This window comes from Triticum dicoccoides, chromosome 5A (assembly GCF_002162155.2).
Source record: "Triticum dicoccoides isolate Atlit2015 ecotype Zavitan chromosome 5A, WEW_v2.0, whole genome shotgun sequence".
Taxonomy (NCBI): Eukaryota; Viridiplantae; Streptophyta; class Magnoliopsida; order Poales; family Poaceae; genus Triticum; species Triticum dicoccoides.
In genome coordinates this window covers 557,078,569-557,088,037 of record NC_041388.1, presented here as the reverse complement: position 1 = coordinate 557,088,037, position 9,469 = coordinate 557,078,569, and the positions used below count along the sequence as shown (strand labels likewise).

Below are 9,469 nucleotides of genomic sequence, written 5' to 3'. Positions count from 1 at the left end.
CATCGTGGTGGCGTCGATGGCAGTTAGACAGCGCAAGGCAGATGCAACAGTACAGCAGTGAAGATGGATTGATGACAGGTGGCTGCGGCGGCCTCATACCCGGCATGCGTCCTGGTTTAGGAATGCGCCGGACTGGTGGGTGCCCATACCCGGCAGACGTCCTGGTTGGGACCTTAGGTTTTAAATGTTAGGTTTGGCTGCAAGGTCTGTTTGGTATTAGACCCAGACTATTAGCATCCCTACATCAACTGGATAGGAGTAGCGATAGATGTTGCCTAGACGATGGCTCTAGTCTTACTTTTATATGACTTTGTAAGGTCTTATATGAATAATTAATAAAGTGACTTCATGATGTAGAGGCCGAGAATCCTCCTCCATTTAAAAAAAAACATGACGTCCGGATCCAAGATACCATGTTAGACACCATAACGCCCTGGTCAAGGATACCTTATGGCCAGAGCTGAATGCCACGTCGAACCGGCCTGAGACAGCAACGCGCCATGCACGCGGAAACTCCTTTTCACCGGTGGCGAGAGCTACCGGCGAGGAATCCGTCGTCCGCCCCTACTTTAAGATCAACGCGCGTGCCACCTATTTGTTCTCATATTTTTATTATACGAAAGCAATACCTAGCAAAATACATCGGTACCCACCCACGCCCACGACCGACTTTATATCACCCTGACACCCTAACGACGACCCGTGAGGCTGACTCTCTCTCTCTCTCCCTCCCCCCTTCCTCTCTCTCTCGGTTGCTCCTCCGGCAGGCCGCCGCCACCGCAGCTCCGTGCTCCTGCAGCCCGCCGCCACCGCCGCTCCGTGCTCCGGCAGCCTGTCGCCATAGAAGACCGGATCTGGCCTCCCCTACGCAGCAACGTCCAGATCTGGCTGCTCCGGCCGCCGTGATGCCACCGAGATGGTGCGTAGACGGGTACCCCCCGGCCGTCGTGCTCCGGTAGTTTGTCGCCGTCGGATCCGTACCCTCCTTCCCCAACTCTTCTGGTGAGCTAAGAAGCCAATTTTCTCGTTCCTTTTCTCCTGTTCTTCATGATTTTTATATTTTGCATGATATTGGTTCTTACCTAGATAAATGGCGATTATCCTCTGAATATTTGGGACCATTGAAAGAAATCGCTCCTACCAATGTTTTCTTTTTTTCTGAATTTTTCTCAGCTTGTGATGTATGTTCAGTGTTAGATTTGTGAAGGTGAAATCTTGTTTTGTGAACTATGGAAGAGATTTATGGTTCATATAGAACTGATTTTTTTCCTTCTGAAATTCATTCAAGTGAAAGAGAAATCTGGTTTTGTGATATATGGAAGAGATTTATGGTTCATATATGCGAAATATGGCACCTATCTGATTTTGTGACACATGCAAGAGTTATTTTGTTCAGATTTGCGAAAGAAAGTGATATTAGTCCATATTAGATTTATGGATATGTAAACTGAAAGTGATATTGTTGAAATATGAAATATATTTTGTCAAATTCATATGTGAAATCCCAAGGAATTCATATGTGTGAACCATATTTTCTGAAATAATTGAAATTGGTCAATTGGAAAACTGAAATAGGTTTTTGAGAAACTGAAACCGGTCTTTTGAAATAGCTAAAATCAGTTTCTGAAAATGATTGAAATAGGTTTTTGAGAATCTGAAACAGGTCTTTTAAAATAGCTAAAATCAGTTTCTGAAAATGATTGAAATAGGTCTTTTCAAAAGACTGAAATGTGTTACTGAAATTTGTGAAATTGATAGCGGTGCCAAAGATAGATGTGATTCTTTTTCGGAAACACTACTGCCCACACGCGTGGGCGTTTGCATCTCGCCCACACGCGTGGATCTGCCTCCGTTTGTGGGTGCACGAAATTTGGCATGTTTGTGGTGCCACGTAGGACTGGGCTGGTGTGTGGGCATTCACCCGGTCGTCCACACGTTCGTTTCACCACACGGAGGGGCCGATATGTGGGCGTTTATCAGTTCGCCCACACGATAGTTTTCACCCACGCACAAGGGCTGGTGTGTGGGCATTTGTCATCTCGCCCACACGCCCGTCTTCTCTCCCACACACAAGCTCCCAGTTGGCATGCGTTTTGCAGTGTACATGGCAACTGCCCTAGTGTGCTTGTAAGCAGATGACAACTTTTTTTTATCCGAACATGTCAGTTGCCATGTGTTTTACTGGGTACACGGCAACTGCCCTAGTGTCCTTGTAAGCAGATGACAACTCTCTCTTTTATCCAAACATGTTGTTTTGCCATGTCTCTTTGTAGTGCTACACGGAAGCTGCCTAGTGTTATTGGTTGGCAACTCCTAAGGTTTTGAAATCATGGCAACTGTAGTAAACAAGACCATACATGGCAACTGCTTAGTGTTAGTAGGTGGCAACCTCTAAAGTTTTCAAATCATGGCAACTATAGTAAACCAGACCATACATGACAACAACTGCAGTTGTCCAAAATGGCATTTGGCACTTGACCTAAGATGGCAACTACAGTTGAGCAACTATGGCAATTGTAGTTGTCCGGCATGACAACTGTAGTTCAGCGACATGGCAACTGCAGTTAAACGGACATTGAAGAGGGTCCGGACCATGACAACTGCGCGAACGCGTGATGACTGTCACGCGGGGCGTGCGGGACTGTGAGGTAGGTGGCTGAGAGAGGTCGTATGGGCGTTATGCATTTTGCCCGCACGTAGGCATGTGAGAAGGACTGCAAGAAAAAAAATAGACGTGTGGGCGCTATTGTTTTGCCCACACGTAGGCGTGTGGGCTGATCCCCTTAGACACCACACAAAATGTGTGGGCAGACTCCTTAATGCCCACACGTGTGGGCGTTATCGGCATCCTTCTTTTTCTTCATTCCACTCATTTTTAAGTGAAATTACTCAAGTGAAAGTGAGATTTGGCATTGTGAACTACGAAAGAGATTTATAGTTCATATATGTGAAATATGCCACCTATCTTTTTTGTGACATATGCAAGAGTTATTGGGTATGTTAGTCCATATTTGATCTGTGAATATGTAAACTAGAAGTGGTATTGGTGAATATGACGAAAACAGTTAAAGTATGTTCTTGGTTCATGACACAGTGCGATGGGAAATGTGTGCGTGATGAGAACATGGTGGGTTCCATATCATAAAAAGTTGTGGGCCCTGAGCAAAGACATATCAATGCCACAAATGCAGAAAAGGAACCAAATACATCTGAGAATGTCAGATGGAGTCAGATACGCTGCAAGCTCATTGGCTAGAGACTCACCGGTAGCTCCCTGCTCCCGTAAAAAAACCTAGACCTCCTTTGATTTAGAGGAATTTTGTAGAAATTTCATATGATAGGATTTTTATAAAAAAAAATCCTTTAGAGCCCTTTGATTTGTAGAAATGAAATCCTATTTTTATGAAGAAATTTTTCCTATGCTCCACATTTTATTGAAAAATAAACATCAGCCTAAACTCAATGAAAAAAAATCTTATGATGTGAATCAAAGAGCATCTCTTTTCCAATTCTTACTCATAGGATTTAAGATATATGTCATCTCATTTTTTATGACTTTTTTATTCCTATAATTTTCCTACCCTATGAACCAAAGGAGGCCTTAGTCAGCCATGCACGCGTTATGTTCTCAATCAAGAGCTTGTCGTGAACCTCCTGACTTGAACTAGCTTGCCGTGGTGATTTCACTAAGTGGGCATGACTAACCACGCAGCATAGGACACGCCATCGATCGGGTATTAAGGTATATACGTGTCCATGCCGACCAGCGTAGGTGTACTTAGGTATGTATAGGTTCACCAACATAATGGTATTTGAGTAGAGTACGACTCGGCCGAGACGTGTACACGCACCTTAGAGCGTCTCCAGCGGTTGGCCCCCCAGGCGGCTCGAAAAATCGCCGCATGGGGGCGAATCGGCAGTAAAATCAGGCCCCAAGCGTCTGTTTTAATTTTTTTTGAACATTTATTTGACTAAAATTGGGCGAATGGGACAAATATTCGATGAAACAGTGCATTACTTCGGCGAATTGAAATAGTTTCTTACATAGATAAAATACTTAAAAAAATAAAAGCGACTACAGGCCGAATAAGGCACTGAGAGAGGCGAAGTCGCTACCGTTGCCGCAGCCGTTGTCCTTGTCGTCCTTCTTCTCCTTCACGCGGCCGCCCCTCCTGAACCCCTGCCCGGCGTCGCCCTGGCGGACCGGTGGTGGCGCCGCATCATCGTCGTTGTCGTCGAGGATGACGACGCCTCCCTCGCCCCGGCCATGGCGCCGAGCGGCGAACCGCTTGTAGGCGAGCCGCTGGCGCTCCAGCTCCGTCACGCGCCCACTTCAAGGCTGCCGCATCGTCGAGCTCCTCCTTGATGCTGCCGGCGAGCACTGGCTCCGTCTTCACGACGGCGAGCCTCGCCTCCGTCTTCACGGCGGCGAGCCCCGGCTCCGTCTTCGGTTTGATGTAGCGCGCATGAGCCTAGGAGGAGGCGCGCCTGCCGCCCTCGTTAATGACGTTGCCGGCGCTGCGGGTGCGCCCGGCGAGCCGGAGGAGTGGGAAGAGGAGTGGGAGGAGTGAGAGGAGGAAGACGACGAGGAGCCGAACCTCCTGGGCACCATTGCCTGACGCTCCGGCGGGGGACCGGGGCGGTGGTGGCGGCAGGGTATGCCAGCAGCGGGTCATTGCTGCCCTCGAGGTACCGGAGTACCTCGTGGAGCGTCCGGCCGGGGGCGCCCCACCCTAGGCGGCGTCCCTTGCTGTTCTTGACGCCCCCCGCCATCGTCGCCCGTTGGTGGACGTCAGTCGCTGCGCCTGCCGGTGCTGGAAGTACGCCGCCCACGACACGTGGTTGTCGGCGGCGTACTACGGAAGGGCGCGTTGCTCCTCCGTCAGCGACGCCCGCACGCGGTCGATCTCAGCGTCGAAGAGGTCAGGGCGCGCGTCGTCGTCGGGCACCGGGGGAATGGGGACTCCACCGACACTGAGTCTCCACCCTGTCGGCCCGGCGCGCATGTCCGGCGGCGCCGGGATGTTCGCCTCGAAAAAGAGATAGGCCTCCCACTCGTAGAGCGAGCGGCGGCCGAAGCCGTTGGCCGCCGCCCCATCGCCGGGGAATCGCTCGGCCATCGGGTGGGCTTGGGGAGAGAGGGGAGGGGAGGAACGTCGGTGGTGGCTGCTATATCTGGCCATGGGCCGGGCCTAAAAAAACCCATGGCAGAAAATTGAGGCCCAGGCCCTCCCAGGCCCTACCATCAGGCCTTCTTTTTAAGCCCAAGCCCGGCCAATCTCGTAAAAAGCCCTGAAAAGCCCTTAGGGCTTAGGGCCGTGGGACGGGCCTTTTCCTTAAAATGCCAATATGCCAAGCCCAAGCCCGTCCAGGCCCTGCTGATGGGCTCAAAACTCAGACCCAAGCCCGGCCCACGGACAAGCCCATCGGGCCTAGGCCATGGATTTTAGGGCCGGGCCTAGGTGGGCCGACAGGGCCGGGCCTGAGATGTCCAGGACTATCGGCTGCGCACGGGGAGAGAGGCAGAGCTCGGCGACGGGTGTGGGCGGGTGTGGCCAGAGGCGAGGGAGGCCTTGCTTTTATAGCCGCGCGCCGTGTGTACGTGTGACGGGAGGGGAGGCGTCGTCGCGCCGTCCGTGAGGAATCAATGGCAAGGTTAGTCGGCGGCAACCTTGCCATTGATTCCCCGCGGGAAACCGAGGCGTTATGAGGACGACGATGCGAGTGTCGTTGACTCGGTGGGCCCACAACTCTTTCACGCCAAAACTGCTCGCCCCGGCGCCCGCGGGCGCCCCCAGCGCACCGGGTTTGGTCTGGGTCTGTCGGCATCAGTTTCGATTCAAACCAACGAAAAACGGTTTCTGAAAACGTAACTGGGTTGATTTTTTAACGCCGGCGCTAAAAAATCACCTGAAGAGGCCTGTTGAGAGCGCAGCTGAAGATGTTCTTAGCTGCAGCAAGACCTGATGCATGCATGCGCTAGTACGTCGTGGACAGCTAGCTTTGCCATGCATGCATCACTAAGCTAACCAATTGATCAACTAGTGTATGCACAATACAAGCGTTTGTATTTCCAAAATATGTACGTGTATAACTTGCACTTAAAACCATCGAAGATCCAGAATAGGCTATGTGAGCGGAATAAATAAATAAATGCTCCGGGACAGCTCGATTCGGTCGGTTGTGGGAAGGTATGAGATCTGTGTTAACTACTATGCGGACGACACTTCACCGCACGAACTTTGGATAACTGAGGAATTAACGGTGCATGGACGACGGCTTGATGTATTGTGTCGTCTGAAAATCGTTCAGATTTGTCGTGTGTGTAGCAGCGTTGTACCCTAAGTTGAGAAGAGTGGATATCCAATCATAGGTGGATCAGATAATTAAGAGAGTGAAGGGATAAAGAGGAAAATATCCTAAAAAAAATTAGTAGCGGGCCATACGTTGAGAAGAGAAGATATCCACGAAGATAATTAGGATTTTAAAATGCGGACGACACTTCACTGCACGAACTTTTCATCCAGTGTTTGGTCTATGCATGGACGACGGCTTGATGTATTGTGTCGTCTGAAAATCGTTCAGATTTGTCGTGTGTGTAGCAGCGTTGTACCCTAAGTTGAGAAGAGTGGATATCCAATCATAGGTGGATCAGATAATTAAGAGAGTGAAGGGATAAAGAGGAAAATATCCTAAAAAAAATTAGTAGCGGGCCATACGTTGAGAAGAGAAGATATCCACGAAGATAATTAGGATTTTAAAAAATACCGGAAAAAAATATTTTTTTTTGAGCTGGGAAAAAATATTAGTAGCAGGCCTTGGGATTCACCATGCCACTGGTATTTATTATATCTAAAAAATAGCTAGCTCCCACTTCTGGATTTCTCTGAACATGCATGTTTCCTCATCATCTTAATTATTTGTACCCGTTCAATCAAAATCGTGTGACCATAGAAAGCTTTTACACTTCTTGCAACATCTTAATTATTTGTATACCTTATGCATGTATTCATAAGTTACACTTCCTGCATTAATCTATCCATGTAATCCATGCCACTTCATTAAGTCATGCATGCCTCTTTTCCCGGGAAACTAATTCATAAATATTAGTCACAACTTAGATTTTTGTGCTGATTTTTGTGTATTCATGAACTATATATGTGTTAGACCCTTGGCGTAATATATATAGTTTATGCTTCACAATTTTTTAAAATATGGTGTCACATTATGTTGACTCCAAAAGGTTTATCCTTTTGTGTATCATTTTGTCACATAATTTGTATGTTTTATTGTTTAAAAAATATGAACTAAGAAAGCTTTTATATTTGCATTTTCATTAGGTTTAAATGTTTTTAAGCATTTACTGATGGATTTGTTTTAATACAGTTCCCACGGCAACGCGCGGGGCATCATCTAGTTTATCAGTGATGGGTGGACAATGTGGCCCCCCACTGGTAACTGATTTTTTCGAGAAAGGGTGGATTTTATTGACTCAAAATGAAGCATCCAGTGGATACAAACACAGTGAGCACACACCCAGCCTCTGCATAGCTAGGATGCACACAGCCAATACCAACACACACACACACACACAAAAACCCGCTGGCAAATAGCAAAGTCATATAAGACCAAAGCTATGCCTAAATGAGAGAAAAAGAATCAAATCAAACAAATCTATGATTGACAATATACAACAACAACCGCATCTGCACCAACCATCTCATGACACCATATGGATAATGAGGTTCGTCAACAGCAACGCCTGCACGAAGGGACCGACACTCTATGCCGCCATCACCGGATCTAACCATCAGAGGTGAGATTTTAGGTTTTCACCCTGAAGAATCAGTCTGAGCTTATCCGAGCAATGCCTCAACAAGATCACGACGCAAAGCATCGCCATTGCCGTGTATGAACAACTTGTATCAGACCTAGGTTTTCACCCCGGAGCTCAAGACCAGGTACTTTAGAAGCACCACCATCGGAGTCAACCATATGTTGTCGCCATCACTTTTTCGCGATCCAAGCAACTACGTGTGATGGGCTAGAAAACCGACCTCCGCCGCTGCACAACCTTATCCTCTGCGTCAAGTCGTTGTCCATATATTGCATCTCACAGTCAAAGGCAACCATCAATCTGAAGAGAGAAATCCTCGCGAAGATCTTTCAGTGGCCACTGCAATTCGGAGAGGCCACCGCACCAAATAATGTGCATCACATCTCCGTGATTGCCTCCATGTCGAAGAGAGTTATGTCCAAGCCATAGACCTAGGGGTCGACATGGCCGAATCTAAAGCCAGAAAGCAGAATTGTCCGACAGCTAAGACCCACGGCGCCGCATCACGCATGACAACAACACCCATGGTCCCTTGGCCTAACTCCACCGAGACGTGGCCATGCCCAATGCCTAATAGCAGCCCAGCCACCACACAAGAAGACGGATCTGGTCATCACGTCGCTCGTGCCTACGCCCCCGACACAGCCTCACAGCCATGCCGCTGGTGACCGCTGCTGCACCCCACACGAGACGCTGTGAGCAGCCACCGATTGCCGGGACCACGGGCTTGTCCCGACGCACGCCGATGCGCCGCCGGAGCTTCTACCCTACAGACCAGAGGCCGTCGCGGGAAGGCGCCCCCTGCCGCCGTCAGCCACGCGGGCTTCGCCCGGCGGCGTCCTCCGGCGGCGGCGCGGCAACTAGATGAGAAAGGTGCAGCGACAATGCTAGGTGAACGGTCGCGCCCGTGTCGCCCGGGGCTAGGCGACACGGGGTGTTTTTTCCCTCAAGCTTTGAAATGGGTCTTTGTTTCTTTGTTTCTTGCCACTGGTAACTGATGACTATTGGTGTGCGTGTAGGATTGCCAACTACTAAGAGCATCTCCAGTCGTGCCCCTAACAGCCCCCAGGCGTTTTTTGGCGCCGACGACCGAAAATCAGCCCAGTCGCGCTTCTAGGAGCCCATTTTTCGCTAGTTTGGGCCGAAACTGGCGTCGGCGGACCCAGGCCGAACCCGGCGCGCTGGCGGGTGGCGCCTGGGGGCGCCGGGGAACGCATTTTTGGCGCAAATGAAGATGGGCCCGTCGAGTCAGCGAGATGCCGCTTCGTCGTCCTCATCGCCTTGATTCCCAGGAGAATCAATGCCAAGGCTGCCGCGCTGCCGCGTCGGTCAGCCTCCATTGATGCCTCGCCGATGTGCATCCCGCTCGCTCCTGCCACGCGTCGCCCGGCATGTAGGCTCTTGCCACCCTACTACGGCTATAAAAGCCGATCTCCCCCCGATGAACGCCACAGCTGCCACACATCGCCTCGCATCGTCACACAAAGCAACACACACCCCCTTGCTGCCAACAAGCAATGGTTGAGAGGTACACAGGCGACGGCGCTGAGGGAATCCTGGGTTGAATACAGTCAGCCCTTGATCTTCAGGGGTGCTCTGCATTTATGTTTTGCGTTCTCAGAAAGGGCTAGC

The 9,469-nt window shown here is 49.8% G+C and overlaps 1 long non-coding RNA gene across 1 annotated transcript; it reads left to right on the top strand.

Moving 5' to 3' along the window:
• The first annotated feature begins 625 nt into the window (after positions 1-625).
• Positions 626-1,340, top strand: LOC119302794. Its single transcript, XR_005147742.1, has 2 exons — positions 626-1,002; positions 1,087-1,340. It is a non-coding gene; the product is annotated as an uncharacterized LOC119302794 (long non-coding RNA).
• Positions 1,341-9,469: the final 8,129 nt, after the last annotated feature.